The 27430-nt window shown below is 30.2% G+C and overlaps 1 long non-coding RNA gene across 1 annotated transcript; it reads left to right on the top strand.

Moving 5' to 3' along the window:
- The first annotated feature begins 4170 nt into the window (after positions 1-4170).
- LOC139766164 (uncharacterized) lies at positions 4171-15179 on the top strand. Its single transcript, XR_011716820.1, has 3 exons — positions 4171-5163; positions 10054-10204; positions 15091-15179. It is a non-coding gene; the product is annotated as an uncharacterized lncRNA (long non-coding RNA).
- Positions 15180-27430: the final 12251 nt, after the last annotated feature.

Genomic DNA, 27430 nt, shown 5'->3' with positions numbered 1-27430 from the left:
TAGATCGGCTGAACAGGTCAAGTTCATTAGATTTACTTCCCTGTAACACCATAAACAAGTCAAGATCATTAGATTTACTACCTATTAACAGACCAAGATCATTAGATTTACTTTCTTAAAACAAGTCAAGATCACTGGATTTTGCCTTATAACAGCTCAACGCCTTGAAGTAGGTCATCATTAGATTTATCTATTTATTTACTTAAATTATCACAGATTTACTGCCGTAAATCATCAGATTTTTTTATTTATAACGGGCCAATATTATTAGACGTACTTTCATAAAAAATGTCAGGATTATTAGATTTACTGCCTCATAACATGCCAAGATCATTAGATTTACTGCCTTATAACAGGTCAAGATCTTTAGATTTACTGGCTTATAACAGGTCAATATCATGATTTACTGCCCTGTAACAATTCAAGATCATTAGATCATGTATCAGGTCATGATCATTAGATTATAACAAATCAAGATCATTAGGTTTACTTCCTCGTAACTTCCTTCATTTGTTATAATGTTTAATGATCTTCATTTCTTAATCAAGATCATTAAACATTATATCTAATGAAGATCATTAGATATACTGCCGTTTAAGGGGTCAAGATCATTAGATATACTGTTTTTTAACAAGTAAATATCTATAGATTTACTGAGTTATGACAGGTCATCATTAGATTTACGGCCTTATAACAGGTTAATATCATTAGATTTTTCGCCTTTTAATGTGTCTGAATTATTAGATTTGCAGCCCTGTAACAGTTTAATATCATTAGATTTACTTCCTTGTAACAGGTCAAAACCATTAGACTTACTTCCCTTTTATATTGTGAAGATCATTAGGTCTACTTCCATTTAACAGGTCAAGGTCATTAGAATTACTGCCATATAACAGGTCAAGATCATTAGCTTTACCCGTTTATTATATGTCAATATCAGATTTACTACTTTATAAGAAGTCAAGTTCATTAGATCATTAGATCCCAGTAACGGGTCAAGATCATTAGATTTACTGCCTTATAACTCTTCAAGATTATAACAGGATCAGTTCATTAGTTTTATTTCCTTGTAACACATCAATATCATTAGATTTACTGCCTTAAATCATTAGATTTACTGCTGTAGAACGTCAATATCATTAGATTTACTGCCTTGTAACATGTCAAGATCATAATAGTTGATTATTAGATTTACTGCCATGTAGTAGATCAAGATGATTACAGTTACAACCTTACAGGTCAAAATTATTAGATTTAATATTATCAGATTATACTTTATTATAACTGTAATTAGATTTCCTATCTCGTAACAGGTCAAGATCAATATGAATAGATTTACTGATATATATATATATATATATATATATATATATATATATATATATATATATATATATATATATAACGTAAAGATCATTAAATTTTCTGCCTAATAACAAGTGAAGATCATTAGACTTACTGCCTTATCAATTCAAGATCATTATAATTAGTGCCTTGTAAAAGGTCTAGATTAATCTAGTTTATAACAGTTTAGATCATTAGATTTTCTGTCTTATAATGTGTTAAAATCAATAGATTTACTGTCTTTTAAGAAAGTATACATAATTAGTAAATACCTAGATTTACTGCCGTATAACAGACTTTTAACATGTCAAATTCATTGGAACTACTGCCCTAAATCAGGTCAATGTAATTAGATTTGCTGCCTGACTAACGTGGCAATATCATTTGATTTATCAGATTTACTGCCAACATCATTAGATGTTCTGCCTTGTAACAAGGTAACGGGTATAAATATATATCGTGATCATTAGACTTACAGATCAGTAGAATTACAGGCGAATATAATTAGATTTACTGCCATGTAATGTGTCAAGATCACTATTATAACATTACTTGCTTGTAAGTTTGATTTACTGCCCTATAAGACTTGAATGATCATTAGATTTACTGCCTTGTAACACGTTAAGATCATTAGACCTGTAACTTGTAACTTGTAACTTCCTTATAAGATCATTAAACATTATAACAAATGGAGATCATTAGATTTACTGCCTTGTAACAGGTCAAGATCATTAGATTTACTGCCTTATAACAGATCAAGATCATTAGATATACTGCCTTATAACAAATCAAGATCATTAGATTTGCTGTTTTTTAACAGGTAAAGATCATCAGATATACTGCTCTTGGATTTGCTGCTTTATAACAGGTCAAGATCATTAGATTTACTGCCTTATAACAGGTTAAGATTTACTGTAACAATTAAAGATCATTTGATTTACTTCCTTATAACACGTCAAGACCATTAGAGTTACTGCCCTATTATATGAAGTGAAGATAATTAGATTTACTTCCTTGTAACAGGTCAAGATCATTTGACACTGCATTTTAACAAGTGAAGATAATTAGATTTACAGTTCAGGATCATCGGAATTACTGCCATAATAAGAAGCCAAGATCATTAGATTTACTGCCTTGTAACAGGTCAAAATCATAACATTTGATGCCTTATAAAAGGTCATCATTAGATTTACTTACTAGGAACGGGGTCAAGATCATTAGATTTACTTCCTAGGAACGGGGTCATCATTAGATTTATTGCCTTTTACCGGGTCAAGATCATTAGATGTACTGCTTTGTAACAGTTCAAGATCATTAGACAGCCTTATAACAGTTCAAAGTTCAAAAAATTTACTTTATTAGATCGGCTGAACAGGTCAAGTTCATTAGATTTACTTCCCTGTAACACCATAAACAAGTCAAGATCATTAGATTTACTGCCTTTTAACAGACCAAGATCATTTGATTTACTTTCTTGAAGATCACTAGATTTTGCCTTATAACAGCTCAGCGCCTTGAAGTAGGTCATCATTAGATTTATCTATTTACTTAAATTATCACAGATTTACTGCCGTATGAAAGGTCAAAATCATTAGATTTTTTAATTTATAACGGGCCGATATTATTAGACGTACTTTCCTATAAAATGCCTTATAACAGGTCAATATCATGATTTACTGCCTTGTAACAATTCAAGATTATTAGATCATGTATCAGGTCATGATCATTAGATTTACTGCCTTATAACAAATCAAGATCATTAGGTTTACTTCCTCGTAACTTCCTTCATTTGTTATAATGTTTAATGATCTTCATTTCTTAATCAAGATCATTAAACATTATATCTAATGAAGATCATTAGATATACTGCCGTTTAAGGGGTCAAGATCATTAGATATACTGTTTTTTAACATATAAATATCTATTAATTTACTGACATGACAGGTCATCATTAGATTTATGGCCTTATAACAGGTTAATATCATTAGATTTTCCGCCTTTTAATTGGTCTAAATTATTAGATTTGCAGCCTTGTAACAGTTCAATATCAATAGATTTACTTCCTTGTAACAGGTCAAGACCATTAGACTTACTTCCCTTTTATATTGTGAAGATCATTAGGTCTACTTCCATGTAACAGGTCAAGGCCATTAGAATTACTGCCATATAACAGGTCAAGATCATTAGCTTTACCCGTTTATTATATGTCAATATCAATAGATTTACTACTTTATAAGAAGTCAAGGTCATTAGATCATTACATTTACTGCCTTATAAAAAGTGATCATTAGATTTCCTTCCCAGTAACTGCCTTATAACTGTTCAAGATTGACAGCCTTATAACGGGATCAGTTCATTAGTTTTATTTCCTTGTAACACATCAATATCATTAGATTTACTGCCTTGTAACATGTCGAAATCACTAGATTTACTGCCTTATAACAGTTCATTATTAGATTTACTGCCATGTAGTAGATCAAGATGATTACAGGTCAAAATTATTAGATTTACTGCCTTTTACCAGGTCGAAAATGTGCCAATATTATCAGATTTACTTTCTTATAACTGTAATTAGATTTCCTATTTCGTAACAGGTCAAGATCAATATCATTAGATTTACTGATATATATATATATATATATATATATAACGTAAAGATCATTAAATTTTTTGCCTAATAACAAGTGAAGATCATTAGACTTACTGCCTTATCAATTCAAGATCATTATCATTTAGATTAATCAAGACCATTAATTACTGTCTTATAACAGTCAAGATCATTAGATTTTCTGTCTTATAATGGGTTAAAATCAATAGATTTACTGTCTTTTAAGAAGGTATACATAATTAGTAAATACCTAGATTTACTGCCGTATAACAGGTTAGCATCATTATATTTACGTAAGATTTACTACCTTATAACACTTATAACATGTCAAAATCATTGGAACTACTGCCCTATATCAGGTTAATGTAATTAGATTTGCTGCTTGACTAACGTGTCAATATCATTTGATTTTCTGCTTTGTAACATGACAAGGTTATCAGATTTACTGCCAAGATCATTAGATGTTCTGCCTTGTAACAAGGTAACGGGTCAATACAATTAGACTTACTGATATAAATCGTGATCATTAGACTTACAGATCAGTAGAATTACAGGCGAATATAATTAGATTTACTGCCATGTAATTGGTCAAGATCACTATTATAACATGCCAAGATCATTAGATGAAGATATACTTGCTTGTAAGTTTGATTTACTGCCCTATAAGACTTGAATGATCATTAGATTTACTGCCTTGTAACACGTTAAGATCATTAGACTGATAATTAGATTTACTTCATAAAAGATCAAGATTATTAGATTTACTTGTAACTTCCTTATAAGATCATTAAACATTATAACAAATGGAGATTATTAGATTTACTGCCTTGTAGCAGGTCAAGATCATTAGATTTGCTGTTTTTTAACAGGTAAAGATCATTAGATATACTGCCCTTGGGTTTGCTGCTTTATAACAGGTCAAGATCATTAGATTTACTGCCTTATAACAGGTTAAGGTTTACTGGAACAATTCAAGATCATTTGATTTACTTCCTTATAACAGGTCAAGAACATTAGAGTTACTGCCCTATAGATAATTAGATTTACTTCCTTGTAACAGGTCAAGATCATTTGACACTGCATTTTAACAAAAGAAGATGATTAGATTTACAGTTCAAGATCATCAGAATTACATCAAGTCAAGCCTTACAACATGTCAAGATCATTAGATTTACTACCTAATAAGAAGCCAACAGGTCAATATAGAGCAGGTCAATATCATTGGATTTACTTCCCTATAACTGTCCAAGATCATTTAATTTACAGGTCAAAATCATGACATTTGATGCCTTATAAAAGGTGATCATTAGATTTACTTCCTAGGAACAGGGTCAAGATCGTTAGATTTACTTCCTAGGAACAGGGTCAAGATCATTAGATTTATTGCCTTTTACCGGGATGTACTGCTTTGTAACAGGTCAAGATCATTAGACAGCCTTACAACAGGTCAAGTTCATTAGATTTACTTCCCTGTAACACCATAAACAAGTCAAGATCATTAGATTTACTGCCTTTTAACAGACCAAGATCTCCTTGAAACAATTCAAGATCACTATATTGCCTTGAAGTAGGTCAAGATCATTAGATTTATCTATTTATTTACTTAAATTATCACAGATTTACTGCCGTATGAAAGGTCAAAATCATTAGATTTTTTAATTTATAACGGGCCAATATTATTAGGCGTACTTTCTTATAAAATGTCAAAATTTTTAACAGGTAAAGATCTATAGATTTACTGCAGTATAACAGGACAATATGCTTTATAGCAGATCAATATCATTATAATTTACTGCCTTATAACAGGTTATCATTAGATTTACTTCCTTGTAACAGTTCAATATCATTAGATTTACTTCCTAGTAACAATTCAAGACTTACTGCTCTTTTATATTAAGTAAAGATCATTACGTTTACATCCATGTAGCAGGTCAAGATCATTAGACTTACTGCATTATAACAAGTGAAGATTGACCTTATAACAGGTCATGATCATTAGAATTATTGCCTTATACTAGATCAAGATCATTAGAGATACTGCTTTGTAACAGGTTAAGATCATTAGATTTACTTCATTATAACGGATTAAGATCTTTAGATTTACTCTCTTATAGCATTGGATTTACTTCCCTATAACTGTCCAAGATCATTAGATTTATTGGTTTGTGACGATCATTAGATTTACTTCCTTATAATTTCCTTATAAGAATTCAAGATCAGTAACTGCCTTTTAACGGGTCAAGATCATTAAATTTACTGCCTCGCAACAGGTCAAGATCATTATATTTACTGGCTTATACCGGTCAAGTTAGGCTAGGTTATGTTAGGTTAAGTTAGGTTTTTAGATGATTAGATTATACCGGTCAAGTTAGGCTAAGTTATGTTAGGTTAAGTTAGGTTTTTAGATGATTAGATTGTCTTTTAACAGGTCAATATTATTAGATTTACATGGTACGTTATATTACATTAGTACATTACGTACATTAGTACGTTATAAAAGTCACGATCATTAGATTTACTGCCGTATAACAAGTCAAGATAATTACAACTCCATTATTACTGACTTATAAAAGGTCAAGATTTACTTCCTTGTAACGGATAAACGTCATTTGACTTCCTGCCCTATAACACTTCAAGACCATTAGACCATTGCCATATAACAGATGAAGATCATTATATTTACTACCTTATAACACTGACGTATTAGGTCAAGATCTTTAGATTTACTACTTGGTAACAGGTCAAAATAATTAGATTTACTTCCTTGTACAGGTCATGATCATTAGATTTTCTGCCATATGAGGTGATTATTAGATTTACTCCCTTTTAACAGGTCAAGTTTATTAGATCTACTTCCTTGTAACATCAAGATCATTAGATTTACTGCCTTATAAAAGGTCGGTCATTAGAATGACAGCCTTATAACAGGGAAAGTTCATTAGATTTGCTTCCTTGTAACACATCAAGATCATTAGATTTTCTGCCTTGTAATCGTAGGGATCTTAGATTTACTAACTTATGACAGCTCAATATCATTAAATTTTCTGCCTTATAAAAGGTTATTATTATTAGATTTACTGATATATATTGTAACAAGTCAAAATCATTAGATATTACTTCCTTGTAACATGTCATGATCATTAGATTTACTGCCTTAATGATCACACATTAGAATTAGTGTCTTATAAAAGGTCCAGATTAGTCAAAATCATTAGATTTATTGCTTTATAACAGGTCAAAATCATTTGATTTACTGACTTTTAAAAGATTAACATTTAATTTCTTATAACAGTTCTTATAACAGGTCAACATCATTAGTTTTACTGATATAAAACGTCAAGATTAATAAATTAAAACAAGTCAGATCATTAGAATTACAGCCTTATATAATTAAATTTAATTAAATTCAATTTTATTAAATTTATCGCCTTGAAACGTGTCATGATCATTACATTTACTGCCTTATAACATTCCAAGATCTTTAGATTTACTGCCTTATAACAGGTCTATATCATTAGATTTACTCCTTATAGCAGTTCAAGATCATTAGACGTAAAAAGATCATTGGATTTACTGCCTTATAACAGATCAAGATCATTAGATTTACTTCCTTAAAACATTATAACAAATGAAGATTTTTTTTAACAAGATCATTCATTAGAATTACTGTCATGTAACAGGTCAAGATCATTAGCTTTACTTTACATGGCAAGATCATTAGATTTACTACCTTGTAATTAGTCAAGATCATTAGATCATTAGAACCAGGTCAAAATCATTACATTTACTGCCTTATAAAAGGTGAAGATCATTAGATTTACTGCTTAGTAACGGGTCAAGATCATTTGTCAAGTTCATTAGATTGACAGCCTTATAACAGGACAAGTTCATTAAATTTACTTCCTTGTAACATATCAAGATCATTAGATTTACTGCCTTATAAAAGGTAAAGATCATTAGATTGACAGTCTTATAACAGGACAAGTTCATTAGATTTACTTCCTTGTAACAGGACAAGTTCATTAGATTTACTTCCTTGTAACACATCAAGATCATTAGATTTCCTGCCTTGTAACAGTTCAAGATCATTATATTTACTGCCTTATACCAGGTCAAGATAATTAGATTGTCTTTTAACAGGTCAACATCATTTACAGCAGTGTAACAGATCAAGATAATTAGATTTACTGCCTTATAACAGGTCAAGATCATTAGATTTACTCTTATATAATGTCTAGATCATTAAATTTACTTCCTTATAACAGGTCAAGATAATGAGATTGACTGCATTATAACTTGCAACTTCTTTTTAATATCATTGAACATTATAACAAATGATCATATAAATTTACTGCCTTTTAATGGGTCAAGATCATTAGATCATTAAACTTACTGATTTGTAACAGGTCAAAATCATTGGATTTACTGCCTTATAACAGGTCAAGATCATTAGTTTTTTTTTTTAACAGGTAAAGATCATTAGATTTTCTTCCTTATAACAAGACAATATCATTGGATTTATATGAAGTGAAGATCATTAGATTTACTGTCTTATCACACTTTAAGATCAAAATTACTGCCATGCAACAGGTCAAGATCATTAGCTTTACCCGTTTACTATATGTCAATATCAATAGATTTACTACTTTATAAGAAGTCAAGGTCATTAGATCATTACATTTACTGCCTTATAAAAAGTGATCATTAGATTTCCTTCCCAGTAACTGCCTTATAACTGTTCAAGATTGACAGCCTTATAACGGGATCAGTTCATTAGTTTTATTTCCTTGTAACACATCAATATCATTAGATTTACTGCCTTGTAACATGTCGAAACCACTAGATTTACTGCCTTATAACAGTTCATTATTAGATTTACTGCCATGTAGTAGATCAAGATGATTACAGGTCAAAATTATTAGATTTACTGCCTTTTACCAGGTCGAAAATGTGCCAATATTATCAGATTTACTTTCTTATAACTGTAATTAGATTTCCTATTTCGTAACAGGTCAAGATCAATATCATTAGATTTACTGATATATATATATATATATATATATAACGTAAAGATCATTAAATTTTTTGCCTAATAACAAGTGAAGATCATTAGACTTACTGCCTTATCAATTCAAGATCATTATCATTAGTGCCTTGTAAAAGGTCTAGATTAATCAAGACCATTAATTACTGTCTTATAACAGTCAAGATCATTAGATTTTCTGTCTTATAATGGGTTAAAATCAATAGATTTACTGTCTTTTAAGAAGGTATACATAATTAGTAAATACCTAGATTTACTGCCGTATAACAGGTTAGCATCATTATATTTACGTAAGATTTACTACCTTATAACACTTATAACATGTCAAAATCATTGGAACTACTGCCCTATATCAGGTTAATGTAATTAGATTTGCTGCTTGACTAACGTGTCAATATCATTTGATTTTCTGCTTTATAACATGACAAGGTTATCAGATTTACTGCCAAGATCATTAGATGTTCTGCCTTGTAACAAGGTAACGGATCAATACAATTAGACTTACTGATATAAATCGTGATCATTAGACTTACAGATCAGTAGAATTACAGGCGAATATAATTAGATTTACTGCCATGTAATTGGTCAAGATCACTATTATAACATGCCAAGATCATTAGATGAAGATATACTTGCTTGTAAGTTTGATTTACTGCCCTATAAGACTTGAATGATCATTAGATTTACTGCCTTGTAACACGTTAAGATCATTAGACTGATAATTAGATTTACTTCATAAAAGATCAAGATTATTAGATTTACTTGTAACTTCCTTATAAGATCATTAAACATTATAACAAATGGAGATTATTAGATTTACTGCCTTGTAGCAGGTCAAGATCATTAGATTTGCTGTTTTTTAACAGGTAAAGATCATTAGATATACTGCCCTTGGGTTTGCTGCTTTATAACAGGTCAAGATCATTAGATTTACTGCCTTATAACAGGTTAAGGTTTACTGGAACAATTCAAGATCATTTGATTTACTTCCTTATAACAGGTCAAGAACATTAGAGTTACTGCCCTATAGATAATTAGATTTACTTCCTTGTAACAGGTCAAGATCATTTGACACTGCATTTTAACAAAAGAAGATGATTAGATTTACAGTTCAAGATCATCAGAATTACATCAAGTCAAGCCTTACAACATGTCAAGATCATTAGATTTACTACCTAATAAGAAGCCAACAGGTCAATATAGAGCAGGTCAATATCATTGGATTTACTTCCCTATAACTGTCCAAGATCATTTAATTTACAGGTCAAAATCATGACATTTGATGCCTTATAAAAGGTGATCATTAGATTTACTTCCTAGGAACAGGGTCAAGATCGTTAGATTTACTTCCTAGGAACAGGGTCAAGATCATTAGATTTATTGCCTTTTACCGGGATGTACTGCTTTGTAACAGGTCAAGATCATTAGACAGCCTTACAACAGGTCAAGTTCATTAGATTTACTTCCCTGTAACACCATAAACAAGTCAAGATCATTAGATTTACTGCCTTTTAACAGACCAAGATCTCCTTGAAACAATTCAAGATCACTATATTGCCTTGAAGTAGGTCAAGATCATTAGATTTATCTATTTATTTACTTAAATTATCACAGATTTACTGCCGTATGAAAGGTCAAAATCATTAGATTTTTTAATTTATAACGGGCCAATATTATTAGGCGTACTTTCTTATAAAATGTCAAAATTTTTAACAGGTAAAGATCTATAGATTTACTGCAGTATAACAGGACAATATGCTTTATAGCAGATCAATATCATTATAATTTACTGCCTTATAACAGGTTATCATTAGATTTACTTCCTTGTAACAGTTCAATATCATTAGATTTACTTCCTAGTAACAATTCAAGACTTACTGCTCTTTTATATTAAGTAAAGATCATTACGTTTACATCCATGTAGCAGGTCAAGATCATTAGACTTACTGCATTATAACAAGTGAAGATTGACCTTATAACAGGTCATGATCATTAGAATTATTGCCTTATACTAGATCAAGATCATTAGAGATACTGCTTTGTAACAGGTTAAGATCATTAGATTTACTTCATTATAACGGATTAAGATCTTTAGATTTACTCTCTTATAGCATTGGATTTACTTCCCTATAACTGTCCAAGATCATTAGATTTATTGGTTTGTGACGATCATTAGATTTACTTCCTTATAATTTCCTTATAAGAATTCAAGATCAGTAACTGCCTTTTAACGGGTCAAGATCATTAAATTTACTGCCTCGCAACAGGTCAAGATCATTATATTTACTGGCTTATACCGGTCAAGTTAGGCTAGGTTATGTTAGGTTAAGTTAGGTTTTTAGATGATTAGATTATACCGGTCAAGTTAGGCTAAGTTATGTTAGGTTAAGTTAGGTTTTTAGATGATTAGATTGTCTTTTAACAGGTCAATATTATTAGATTTACATGGTACGTTATATTACATTAGTACATTACGTACATTAGTACGTTATAAAAGTCACGATCATTAGATTTACTGCCGTATAACAAGTCAAGATAATTACAACTCCATTATTACTGACTTATAAAAGGTCAAGATTTACTTCCTTGTAACGGATAAACGTCATTTGACTTCCTGCCCTATAACACTTCAAGACCATTAGACCATTGCCATATAACAGATGAAGATCATTATATTTACTACCTTATAACACTGACGTATTAGGTCAAGATCTTTAGATTTACTACTTGGTAACAGGTCAAAATAATTAGATTTACTTCCTTGTACAGGTCATGATCATTAGATTTTCTGCCATATGAGGTGATTATTAGATTTACTCCCTTTTAACAGGTCAAGTTTATTAGATCTACTTCCTTGTAACATCAAGATCATTAGATTTACTGCCTTATAAAAGGTCGGTCATTAGAATGACAGCCTTATAACAGGGAAAGTTCATTAGATTTGCTTCCTTGTAACACATCAAGATCATTAGATTTTCTGCCTTGTAATCGTAGGGATCTTAGATTTACTAACTTATGACAGCTCAATATCATTAAATTTTCTGCCTTATAAAAGGTTATTATTATTAGATTTACTGATATATATTGTAACAAGTCAAAATCATTAGATATTACTTCCTTGTAACATGTCATGATCATTAGATTTACTGCCTTAATGATCACACATTAGAATTAGTGTCTTATAAAAGGTCCAGATTAGTCAAAATCATTAGATTTATTGCTTTATAACAGGTCAAAATCATTTGATTTACTGACTTTTAAAAGATTAACATTTAATTTCTTATAACAGTTCTTATAACAGGTCAACATCATTAGTTTTACTGATATAAAACGTCAAGATTAATAAATTAAAACAAGTCAGATCATTAGAATTACAGCCTTATATAATTAAATTTAATTAAATTCAATTTTATTAAATTTATCGCCTTGAAACGTGTCATGATCATTACATTTACTGCCTTATAACATTCCAAGATCTTTAGATTTACTGCCTTATAACAGGTCTATATCATTAGATTTACTCCTTATAGCAGTTCAAGATCATTAGACGTAAAAAGATCATTGGATTTACTGCCTTATAACAGATCAAGATCATTAGATTTACTTCCTTAAAACATTATAACAAATGAAGATTTTTTTTAACAAGATCATTCATTAGAATTACTGTCATGTAACAGGTCAAGATCATTAGCTTTACTTTACATGGCAAGATCATTAGATTTACTACCTTGTAATTAGTCAAGATCATTAGATCATTAGAACCAGGTCAAAATCATTACATTTACTGCCTTATAAAAGGTGAAGATCATTAGATTTACTGCTTAGTAACGGGTCAAGATCATTTGTCAAGTTCATTAGATTGACAGCCTTATAACAGGACAAGTTCATTAAATTTACTTCCTTGTAACATATCAAGATCATTAGATTTACTGCCTTATAAAAGGTAAAGATCATTAGATTGACAGTCTTATAACAGGACAAGTTCATTAGATTTACTTCCTTGTAACAGGACAAGTTCATTAGATTTACTTCCTTGTAACACATCAAGATCATTAGATTTCCTGCCTTGTAACAGTTCAAGATCATTATATTTACTGCCTTATACCAGGTCAAGATAATTAGATTGTCTTTTAACAGGTCAACATCATTTACAGCAGTGTAACAGATCAAGATAATTAGATTTACTGCCTTATAACAGGTCAAGATCATTAGATTTACTCTTATATAATGTCTAGATCATTAAATTTACTTCCTTATAACAGGTCAAGATAATGAGATTGACTGCATTATAACTTGCAACTTCTTTTTAATATCATTGAACATTATAACAAATGATCATATAAATTTACTGCCTTTTAATGGGTCAAGATCATTAGATCATTAAACTTACTGATTTGTAACAGGTCAAAATCATTGGATTTACTGCCTTATAACAGGTCAAGATCATTAGTTTTTTTTTTTAACAGGTAAAGATCATTAGATTTTCTTCCTTATAACAAGACAATATCATTGGATTTATATGAAGTGAAGATCATTAGATTTACTGTCTTATCACACTTTAAGATCAAAATTACTGCCATGCAACAGGTCAAGATCATTAGCTTTACCCGTTTACTATATGTCAATATCAATAGATTTACTACTTTATAAGAAGTCAAGGTCATTAGATCATTACATTTACTGCCTTATAAAAAGTGATCATTAGATTTCCTTCCCAGTAACTGCCTTATAACTGTTCAAGATTGACAGCCTTATAACGGGATCAGTTCATTAGTTTTATTTCCTTGTAACACATCAATATCATTAGATTTACTGCCTTGTAACATGTCGAAATCACTAGATTTACTGCCTTATAACAGTTCATTATTAGATTTACTGCCATGTAGTAGATCAAGATGATTACAGGTCAAAATTATTAGATTTACTGCCTTTTACCAGGTCGAAAATGTGCCAATATTATCAGATTTACTTTCTTATAACTGTAATTAGATTTCCTATTTCGTAACAGGTCAAGATCAATATCATTAGATTTACTGATATATATATATATATATATAACGTAAAGATCATTAAATTTTTTGCCTAATAACAAGTGAAGATCATTAGACTTACTGCCTTATCAATTCAAGATCATTATCATTAGTGCCTTGTAAAAGGTCTAGATTAATCAAGACCATTAATTACTGTCTTATAACAGTCAAGATCATTAGATTTTCTGTCTTATAATGGGTTAAAATCAATAGATTTACTGTCTTTTAAGAAGGTATACATAATTAGTAAATACCTAGATTTACTGCCGTATAACAGGTTAGCATCATTATATTTACGTAAGATTTACTACCTTATAACACTTATAACATGTCAAAATCATTGGAACTACTGCCCTATATCAGGTTAATGTAATTAGATTTGCTGCTTGACTAACGTGTCAATATCATTTGATTTTCTGCTTTGTAACATGACAAGGTTATCAGATTTACTGCCAAGATCATTAGATGTTCTGCCTTGTAACAAGGTAACGGGTCAATACAATTAGACTTACTGATATAAATCGTGATCATTAGACTTACAGATCAGTAGAATTACAGGCGAATATAATTAGATTTACTGCCATGTAATTGGTCAAGATCACTATTATAACATGCCAAGATCATTAGATGAAGATATACTTGCTTGTAAGTTTGATTTACTGCCCTATAAGACTTGAATGATCATTAGATTTACTGCCTTGTAACACGTTAAGATCATTAGACTGATAATTAGATTTACTTCATAAAAGATCAAGATTATTAGATTTACTTGTAACTTCCTTATAAGATCATTAAACATTATAACAAATGGAGATTATTAGATTTACTGCCTTGTAGCAGGTCAAGATCATTAGATTTGCAGTTTTTTAACAGGTAAAGATCATTAGATATACTGCCCTTGGGTTTGCTGCTTTATAACAGGTCAAGATCATTAGATTTACTGCCTTATAAGAGGTTAAGGTTTACTGGAACAATTCAAGATCATTTGATTTACTTCCTTATAACAGGTCAAGAACATTAGAGTTACTGCCCTATAGATAATTAGATTTTCTTCCTTGTAACAGGTCAAGATCATTTGACACTGCATTTTAACAAAAGAAGATGATTAGATTTACAGTTCAAGATCATCAGAATTACATCAAGTTAAGCCTTACAACATGTCAAGATCATTAGATTTACTACCTAAGAAGAAGCCAACAGGTCAATATAGAGCAGGTCAATATCATTGGATTTACTTCCCTATAACTGTCCAAGATCATTTAATTTACAGGTCAAAATCATGACATTTGATGCCTTATAAAAGGTGATCATTAGATTTACTTCCTAGGAACAGGGTCAGGATCGTTAGATTTACTTCCTAGGAACAGGGTCAAGATCATTAGATTTATTGCCTTTTACCGGGATGTACTGCTTTGTAACAGGTCAAGATCATTAGACAGCCTTACAACAGGTCAAGTTCATTAGATTTACTTCCCTGTAACACCATAAACAAGTCAAGATCATTAGATTTACTGCCTTTTAACAGACCAAGATCTCCTTGAAACAATTCAAGATCACTATATTGCCTTGAAGTACGTCAAGATCATTAGATTTATCTATTTATTTACTTAAATTATCTCAGATTTACTGCCGTATGAAAGGTCAAAATCATTAGATTTTTTAATTTATAACGGGCCAATATTATTAGGCGTACTTTCTTATAAAATGTCAAAATTTTTAACAGGTAAAGATCTATAGATTTACTGCAGTATAACAGGACAATATGCTTTATAGCAGATCAATATCATTATAATTTACTGCCTTATAACAGGTTATCATTAGATTTACTTCCTTGTAACAGTTCAATATCATTAGATTTACTTCCTAGTAACAATTCAAGACTTACTGCTCTTTTATATTAAGTAAAGATCATTACGTTTACATTCATGTAGCAGGTCAAGATCATTAGACTTACTGCATTATAACAAGTGAAGATTGACCTTATAACAGGTCATGATCATTAGAATTATTGCCTTATACTAGATCAAGATCATTAGAGATACTGCTTTGTAACAGGTTAAGATCATTAGATTTACTTCATTATAACGGATTAAGATCTTTAGATATACTCTCTTATAGCATTGGATTTACTTCCCTATAACTGTCCAAGATCATTAGATTTATTGGTTTGTGACGATCATTACATTTACTTCCTTATAATTTCCTTATAAGAATTCAAGATCAGTAACTGCCTTTTAACGGGTCAAGATCATTAAATTTACTGCCTCGCAACAGGTCAAGATCATTATATTTACTGGCTTATACCGGTCAAGTTAGGCTAGGTTATGTTAGGTTAAGTTAGGTTTTTAGATGATTAGATTATACCGGTCAAGTTAGGCTAAGTTATGTTAGGTTAAGTTAGGTTTTTAGATGATTAGATTGTCTTTTAACAGGTCAATATCATTAGATTTACATGGTACGTTATATTACATTAGTACATTACGTACATTAGTACGTTATAAAAGTCACGATCATTAGATTTACTGCCATATAACAAGTCAAGATAATTACAACTCCATTATTACTGACTTATAAAAGGTCAAGATTTACTTCCTTGTAACGGATAAACGTCATTTGACTTCCTGCCATATAACACTTCAAGACCATTAGACCATTGCCATATAACAGATGAAGATCATTATATTTACTACCTTATAACACTGACGTATTAGGTCAAGATCTTTAGATTTACTACTTGGTAACAGGTCAAAATAATTAGATTTACTTCCTTGTACAGGTCATGATCATTAGATTTTCTGCCATATGAGGTGATTATTAGATTTACTCCCTTTTAACAGGTCAAGTTTATTAGATCTACTTCCTTGTAACATCAAGATCATTAGATTTACTGCCTTATAAAAGGTCGGTCATTAGAATGACAGCCTTATAACAGGGAAAGTTCATTAGATTTGCTTCCTTGTAACACATCAAGATCATTAGGGATCTTTAGATTTACTAACTTATGACAGCTCAATATCATTAAATTTTCTGCCTTATAAAAGGTTATTATTATTAGATTTACTGATATATATTGTAACAAGTCAAAATCATTAGATATTACTTCCTTGTAACATGTCATGATCATTAGATTTACTGCCTTAATGATCACACATTAGAATTAGTGTCTTATAAAAGGTCCAGATTAGTCAAAATCATTAGATTTATTGCTTTATAACAGGTCAAAATCATTTGATTTACTGACTTTTAAAAGATTAACATTTAATTTCTTATAACAGTTCTTATAACAGGTCAACATCATTAGTTTTACTGATATAAAACGTCAAGATTAATAAATTAAAACAAGTCAGATCATTAGAATTACAGCCTTATATAATTAAATTTAATTAAATTCAATTTTATTAAATTTATCGCCTTGAAACGTGTCATGATCATTACATTTACTGCCTTATAACATTCCAAGATCTTTAGATTTACTGCCTTATAACAGGTCTATATCATTAGATTTACTCCTTATAGCAGTTCAAGATCATTAGACGTAAAAAGATCATTGGATTTACTGCCTTATAACAGATCAAGATCATTAGATTTACTTCCTTAAAACATTATAACAAATGAAGATTTTTTTTAACAAGATCATTCATTAGAATTACTGTCATGTAACAGGTCAAGATCATTAGCTTTACTTTACATGGCAAGATCATTAGATTTACTACCTTGTAATTAGTCAAGATCATTAGATCATTAGAACCAGGTCAAAATCATTACATTTACTGCCTTATAAAAGGTGAAGATCATTAGATTTACTGCTTAGTAACGGGTCAAGATCATTTGTCAAGTTCATTAGATTGACAGCCTTATAACAGGACAAGTTCATTAAATTTACTTCCTTGTAACATATCAAGATCATTAGATTTACTGCCTTATAAAAGGTAAAGATCATTAGATTGACAGTCTTATAACAGGACAAGTTCATTAGATTTACTTCCTTGTAACAGGACAAGTTCATTAGATTTACTTCCTTGTAACACATCAAGATCATTAGATTTCCTGCCTTGTAACAGTTCAAGATCATTATATTTACTGCCTTATACCAGGTCAAGATAATTAGATTGTCTTTTAACAGGTCAACATCATTTACAGCAGTGTAACAGATCAAGATAATTAGATTTACTGCCTTATAACAGGTCAAGATCATTAGATTTACTCTTATATAATGTCTAGATCATTAAATTTACTTCCTTATAACAGGTCAAGATAATGAGATTGACTGCATTATAACTTGCAACTTCTTTTTAATATCATTGAACATTATAACAAATGATCATATAAATTTACTGCCTTTTAATGGGTCAAGATCATTAGATCATTAAACTTACTGATTTGTAACAGGTCAAAATCATTGGATTTACTGCCTTATAACAGGTCAAGATCATTAGTTTTTTTTTTTAACAGGTAAAGATCATTAGATTTTCTTCCTTATAACAAGACAATATCATTGGATTTATATGAAGTGAAGATCATTAGATTTACTGTCTTATCACACTTTAAGATCAAAATTACTGCCATGCAACAGGTCAAGATCATTAGCTTTACCCGTTTACTATATGTCAATATCAATAGATTTACTACTTTATAAGAAGTCAAGGTCATTAGATCATTACATTTACTGCCTTATAAAAAGTGATCATTAGATTTCCTTCCCAGTAACTGCCTTATAACTGTTCAAGATTGACAGCCTTATAACGGGATCAGTTCATTAGTTTTATTTCCTTGTAACACATCAATATCATTAGATTTACTGCCTTGTAACATGTCGAAATCACTAGATTTACTGCCTTATAACAGTTCATTATTAGATTTACTGCCATGTAGTAGATCAAGATGATTACAGGTCAAAATTATTAGATTTACTGCCTTTTACCAGGTCGAAAATGTGCCAATATTATCAGATTTACTTTCTTATAACTGTAATTAGATTTCCTATTTCGTAACAGGTCAAGATCAATATCATTAGATTTACTGATATATATATATATATATATATATAACGTAAAGATCATTAAATTTTTTGCCTAATAACAAGTGAAGATCATTAGACTTACTGCCTTATCAATTCAAGATCATTATCATTAGTGCCTTGTAAAAGGTCTAGATTAATCAAGACCATTAATTACTGTCTTATAATAGTCAAGATCATTAGATTTTCTGTCTTATAATGGGTTAAAATCAATAGATTTACTGTCTTTTAAGAAGGTATACATAATTAGTAAATACCTAGATTTACTGCCGTATAACAGGTTAGCATCATTATATTTACGTAAGATTTACTACCTTATAACACTTATAACATGTCAAAATCATTGGAACTACTGCCCTATATCAGGTTAATGTAATTAGATTTGCTGCTTGACTAACGTGTCAATATCATTTGATTTTCTGCTTTGTAACATGACAAGGTTATCAGATTTACTGCCAAGATCATTAGATGTTCTGCCTTGTAACAAGGTAACGGGTCAATACAATTAGACTTACTGATATAAATCGTGATCATTAGACTTACAGATCAGTAGAATTACAGGCGAATATAATTAGATTTACTGCCATGTAATTGGTCAAGATCACTATTATAACATGCCAAGATCATTAGATGAAGATATACTTGCTTGTAAGTTTGATTTACTGCCCTATAAGACTTGAATGATCATTAGATTTACTGCCTTGTAACACGTTAAGATCATTAGACTGATAATTAGATTTACTTCATAAAAGATCAAGATTATTAGATTTACTTGTAACTTCCTTATAAGATCATTAAACATTATAACAAATGGAGATTATTAGATTTACTGCCTTGTAGCAGGTCAAGATCATTAGATTTGCTGTTTTTTAACAGGTAAAGATCATTAGATATACTGCCCTTGGGTTTGCTGCTTTATAACAGGTCAAGATCATTAGATTTACTGCCTTATAACAGGTTAAGGTTTACTGGAACAATTCAAGATCATTTGATTTACTTCCTTATAACAGGTCAAGAACATTAGAGTTACTGCCCTATAGATAATTAGATTTACTTCCTTGTAACAGGTCAAGATCATTTGACACTGCATTTTAACAAAAGAAGATGATTAGATTTACAGTTCAAGATCATCAGAATTACTTGATGTAATTCTGATGATCTTACAACAAGCCTTACAACATGTCAAGATCATTAGATTTACTACCTAATAAGAAGCCAACAGGTCAATATAGAGCAGGTCAATATCATTGGATTTACTTCCCTATAACTGTCCAAGATCATTTAATTTACAGGTCAAAATCATGACATTTGATGCCTTATAAAAGGTGATCATTAGATTTACTTCCTAGGAACAGGGTCAAGATCGTTAGATTTACTTCCTAGGAACAGGGTCAAGATCATTAGATTTATTGCCTTTTACCGGGATGTACTGCTTTGTAACAGGTCAAGATCATTAGACAGCCTTACAACAGGTCAAGTTCATTAGATTTACTTCCCTGTAACACCATAAACAAGTCAAGATCATTAGATTTACTGCCTTTTAACAGACCAAGATCTCCTTGAAACAATTCAAGATTACTATATTGCCTTGAAGTAGGTCAAGATCATTAGATTTATCTATTTATTTACTTAAATTATCACAGATTTACTGCCGTATGAAAGGTCAAAATCATTAGATTTTTTAATTTATAACGGGCCAATTTTATTAGGCGTACTTTCTTATAAAATGTCAAAATTTTTAACAGGTAAAGATCTATAGATTTACTGCAGTATAACAGGACAATATGCTTTATAGCAGATCAATATCATTATAATTTACTGCCTTATAACAGGTTATCATTAGATTTACTTCCTTGTAACAGTTCAATATCATTAGATTTACTTCCTAGTAACAATTCAAGACTTACTGCTCTTTTATATTAAGTAAAGATCATTACGTTTACATCCATGTAGCAGGTCAAGATCATTAGACTTACTGCATTATAACAAGTGAAGATTGACCTTATAACAGGTATAACAGGTCATGATCATTAGAATTATTGCCTCATACTAGATCAAGATCATTAGAGATACTGCTTTGTAACAGGTTAAGATCATTAGATTTACTTCATTATAACGGATTAAGATCTTTAGATTTACTCTCTTATAGCATTGGATTTACTTCCCTATAACTGTCCAAGATCATTAGATTTATTGGTTTGTGACGATCATTAGATTTACTTCCTTATAATTTCCTTATAAGAATTCAAGATCAGTAACTGCCTTTTAAAGGGTCAAGATCATTAAATTTACTGCCTCGCAACAGGTCAAGATCATTATATTTACTGGCTTATACCGGTCAAGTTAGGCTAGGTTATGTTAGGTTAAGTTAGGTTTTTAGATGATTAGATTATACCGGTCAAGTTAGGCTAAGTTATGTTAGGTTAAGTTAGGTTTTTAGATGATTAGATTGTCTTTTAACAGGTCAATATTATTAGATTTACATGGTACGTTATATTACATTAGTACATTACGTACATTAGTACGTTATAAAAGTCACGATCATTAGATTTACTGCCGTATAACAAGTCAAGATAATTACAACTCCATTATTACTGACTTATAAAAGGTCAAGATTTACTTCCTTGTAACGGATAAACGTCATTTGACTTCTTGCCATATAACACTTCAAGACCATTAGACCATTGCCATATAACAGATGAAGATCATTATATTTACTACCTTATAACACTGACGTATTAGGTCAAGATCTTTAGATTTACTACTTGGTAACAGGTCAAAATAATTAGATTTTCTGCCATATGAGGTGATTATTAGATTTACTCCCTTTTAACAGGTCAAGTTTATTAGATCTACTTCCTTGTAACATCAAGATCATTAGATTTACTGCCTTATAAAAGGTCGGTCATTAGAATGACAGCCTTATAACAGGGAAAGTTCATTAGATTTGCTTCCTTGTAACACATCAAGATCATTAGATTTTCTGCCTTGTAATCAGATTTTAGATTTACTAACTTACGACAGCTCAATATCATTAAATTTTCTGCCTTATAAAAGGTTATTATTATTAGATTTACTGATATATATTGTAACAAGTCAAAATCATTAGATATTACTTCCTTGTAACATGTCATGACCATTTACTACCTTTATAAGGCAGTAAATCTAATGATCTTGATATGTTACAAGGAAGTAATTTTAATGAACTTGTCCTGTTATAAGGCTGTCAATCTAATGAACTTGACAAATGATCTTGACCCGTAAAGATCATTAGATCATTAGATTGACAGTCTTATAACAGGACAAGTTCATTAGATTTACTTCCTTGTAACAGGACAAGTTCATTAGATTTACTTCCTTGTAACACATCAAGATCATTAGATTTCCTGCCTTGTAACAGTTCAAGATCATTATATTTACTGCCTTATACCAGGTCAAGATAATTAGATTGTCTTTTAACAGGTCAACATCATTTACAGCAGTGTAACAGATCAAGATAATTAGATTTACTGCCTTATAACAGGTCAAGATCATTAGATTTACTCTTATATAATGTCTAGATCATTAAATTTACTTCCTTATAACAGGTCAAGATAATGAGATTGACTGCATTATAACTTGCAACTTCTTTTTAATATCATTGAACATTATAACAAATGATCATATAAATTTACTGCCTTTTAATGGGTCAAGATCATTAGATCATTAAACTTACTGATTTGTAACAGGTCAAAATCATTGGATTTACTGCCTTATAACAGGTCAAGATCATTAGTTTTTTTTTTTAACAGGTAAAGATCATTAGATTTTCTTCCTTATAACAAGACAATATCATTGGATTTATATGAAGTGAAGATCATTAGATTTACTGTCTTATCACACTTTAAGATCAAAATTACTGCCATGCAACAGGTCAAGATCATTAGCTTTACCCGTTTACTATATGTCAATATCAATAGATTTACTACTTTATAAGAAGTCAAGGTCATTAGATCATTACATTTACTGCCTTATAAAAAGTGATCATTAGATTTCCTTCCCAGTAACTGCCTTATAACTGTTCAAGATTGACAGCCTTATAACGGGATCAGTTCATTAGTTTTATTTCCTTGTAACACATCAATATCATTAGATTTACTGCCTTGTAACATGTCGAAATCACTAGATTTACTGCCTTATAACAGTTCATTATTAGATTTACTGCCATGTAGTAGATCAAGATGATTACAGGTCAAAATTATTAGATTTACTGCCTTTTACCAGGTCGAAAATGTGCCAATATTATCAGATTTACTTTCTTATAACTGTAATTAGATTTCCTATTTCGTAACAGGTCAAGATCAATATCATTAGATTTACTGATATATATATATATATATATATATATATATAACGTAAAGATCATTAAATTTTTTGCCTAATAACAAGTGAAGATCATTAGACTTACTGCCTTATCAATTCAAGATCATTATCATTAGTGCCTTGTAAAAGGTCTAGATTAATCAAGACCATTAATTACTGTCTTATAATAGTCAAGATCATTAGATTTTCTGTCTTATAATGGGTTAAAATCAATAGATTTACTGTCTTTTAAGAAGGTATACATAATTAGTAAATACCTAGATTTACTGCCGTATAACAGGTTAGCATCATTATATTTACGTAAGATTTACTACCTTATAACACTTATAACATGTCAAAATCATTGGAACTACTGCCCTATATCAGGTTAATGTAATTAGATTTGCTGCTTGACTAACGTGTCAATATCATTTGATTTTCTGCTTTGTAACATGACAAGGTTATCAGATTTACTGCCAAGATCATTAGATGTTCTGCCTTGTAACAAGGTAACGGGTCAATACAATTAGACTTACTGATATAAATCGTGATCATTAGACTTACAGATCAGTAGAATTACAGGCGAATATAATTAGATTTACTGCCATGTAATTGGTCAAGATCACTATTATAACATGCCAAGATCATTAGATGAAGATATACTTGCTTGTAAGTTTGATTTACTGCCCTATAAGACTTGAATGATCATTAGATTTACTGCCTTGTAACACGTTAAGATCATTAGACTGATAATTAGATTTACTTCATAAAAGATCAAGATTATTAGATTTACTTGTAACTTCCTTATAAGATCATTAAACATTATAACAAATGGAGATTATTAGATTTACTGCCTTGTAGCAGGTCAAGATCATTAGATTTGCTGTTTTTTAACAGGTAAAGATCATTAGATATACTGCCCTTGGGTTTGCTGCTTTATAACAGGTCAAGATCATTAGATTTACTGCCTTATAAGAGGTTAAGGTTTACTGGAACAATTCAAGATCATTTGATTTACTTCCTTATAACAGGTCAAGAACATTAGAGTTACTGCCCTATAGATAATTAGATTTACTTCCTTGTAACAGGTCAAGATCATTTGACACTGCATTTTAACAAAAGAAGATGATTAGATTTACAGTTCAAGATCATCAGAATTACATCAAGTTAAGCCTTACAACATGTCAAGATCATTAGATTTACTACCTAAGAAGAAGCCAACAGGTCAATATAGAGCAGGTCAATATCATTGGATTTACTTCCCTATAACTGTCCAAGATCATTTAATTTACAGGTCAAAATCATGACATTTGATGCCTTATAAAAGGTGATCATTAGATTTACTTCCTAGGAACAGGGTCAAGATCGTTAGATTTACTTCCTAGGAACAGGGTCAAGATCATTAGATTTATTGCCTTTTACCGGGATGTACTGCTTTGTAACAGGTCAAGATCATTAGACAGCCTTACAACAGGTCAAGTTCATTAGATTTACTTCCCTGTAACACCATAAACAAGTCAAGATCATTAGATTTACTGCCTTTTAACAGACCAAGATCTCCTTGAAACAATTCAAGATCACTATATTGCCTTGAAGTAGGTCAAGATCATTAGATTTATCTATTTATTTACTTAAATTATCACAGATTTACTGCCGTATGAAAGGTCAAAATCATTAGATTTTTTAATTTATAACGGGCCAATATTATTAGGCGTACTTTCTTATAAAATGTCAAAATTTTTAACAGGTAAAGATCTATAGATTTACTGCAGTATAACAGGACAATATGCTTTATAGCAGATCAATATCATTATAATTTACTGCCTTATAACAGGTTATCATTAGATTTACTTCCTTGTAACAGTTCAATATCATTAGATTTACTTCCTAGTAACAATTCAAGACTTACTGCTCTTTTATATTAAGTAAAGATCATTACGTTTACATCCATGTAGCAGGTCAAGATCATTAGACTTACTGCATTATAACAAGTGAAGATTGACCTTATAACAGGTCATGATCATTAGAATTATTGCCTTATACTAGATCAAGATCATTAGAGATACTGCTTTGTAACAGGTTAAGATCATTAGATTTACTTCATTATAACGGATTAAGATCTTTAGATTTACTCTCTTATAGCATTGGATTTACTTCCCTATAACTGTCCAAGATCATTAGATTTATTGGTTTGTGACGATCATTAGATTTACTTCCTTATAATTTCCTTATAAGAATTCAAGATCAGTAACTGCCTTTTAACGGGTCAAGATCATTAAATTTACTGCCTCGCAACAGGTCAAGATCATTATATTTACTGGCTTATACCGGTCAAGTTAGGCTAGGTTATGTTAGGTTAAGTTAGGTTTTTAGATGATTAGATTATACCGGTCAAGTTAGGCTAAGTTATGTTAGGTTAAGTTAGGTTTTTAGATGATTAGATTGTCTTTTAACAGGTCAATATTATTAGATTTACATGGTACGTTATATTACATTAGTACATTACGTACATTAGTACGTTATAAAAGTCACGATCATTAGATTTACTGCCGTATAACAAGTCAAGATAATTACAACTCCATTATTACTGACTTATAAAAGGTCAAGATTTACTTCCTTGTAACGGATAAACGTCATTTGACTTCCTGCCCTATAACACTTCAAGACCATTAGACCATTGCCATATAACAGATGAAGATCATTATATTTACTACCTTATAACACTGACGTATTAGGTCAAGATCTTTAGATTTACTACTTGGTAACAGGTCAAAATAATTAGATTTACTTCCTTGTACAGGTCATGATCATTAGATTTTCTGCCATATGAGGTGATTATTAGATTTACTCCCTTTTAACAGGTCAAGTTTATTAGATCTACTTCCTTGTAACATCAAGATCATTAGATTTACTGCCTTATAAAAGGTCGGTCATTAGAATGACAGCCTTATAACAGGGAAAGTTCATTAGATTTGCTTCCTTGTAACACATCAAGATCATTAGATTTTCTGCCTTGTAATCGGTTAGATTTACTAACTTATGACAGCTCAATATCATTAAATTTTCTGCCTTATAAAAGGTTATTATTATTAGATTTACTGATATATATTGTAACAAGTCAAAATCATTAGATATTACTTCCTTGTAACATGTCATGATCATTAGATTTACTGCCTTAATGATCACACATTAGAATTAGTGTCTTATAAAAGGTCCAGATTAGTCAAAATCATTAGATTTATTGCTTTATAACAGGTCAAAATCATTTGATTTACTGACTTTTAAAAGATTAACATTTAATTTCTTATAACAGTTCTTATAACAGGTCAACATCATTAGTTTTACTGATATAAAACGTCAAGATTAATAAATTAAAACAAGTCAGATCATTAGAATTACAGCCTTATATAATTAAATTTAATTAAATTCAATTTTATTAAATTTATCGCCTTGAAACGTGTCATGATCATTACATTTACTGCCTTATAACATTCCAAGATCTTTAGATTTACTGCCTTATAACAGGTCTATATCATTAGATTTACTCCTTATAGCAGTTCAAGATCATTAGACGTAAAAAGATCATTGGATTTACTGCCTTATAACAGATCAAGATCATTAGATTTACTTCCTTAAAACATTATAACAAATGAAGATTTTTTTTAACAAGATCATTCATTAGAATTACTGTCATGTAACAGGTCAAGATCATTAGCTTTACTTTACATGGCAAGATCATTAGATTTACTACCTTGTAATTAGTCAAGATCATTAGATCATTAGAACCAGGTCAAAATCATTACATTTACTGCCTTATAAAAGGTGAAGATCATTAGATTTACTGCTTAGTAACGGGTCAAGATCATTTGTCAAGTTCATTAGATTGACAGCCTTATAACAGGACAAGTTCATTAAATTTACTTCCTTGTAACATATCAAGATCATTAGATTTACTGCCTTATAAAAGGTAAAGATCATTAGATTGACAGTCTTATAACAGGACAAGTTCATTAGATTTACTTCCTTGTAACAGGACAAGTTCATTA

The sequence above is a fragment of the Panulirus ornatus genome, chromosome 57 (genome assembly GCF_036320965.1).
Source record: "Panulirus ornatus isolate Po-2019 chromosome 57, ASM3632096v1, whole genome shotgun sequence".
In the NCBI taxonomy this organism is placed as follows: domain Eukaryota; kingdom Metazoa; phylum Arthropoda; class Malacostraca; order Decapoda; family Palinuridae; genus Panulirus; species Panulirus ornatus.
Note: the sequence above shows the minus strand (reverse complement) of the source record. Positions and strands in the feature narration are given on the sequence as shown.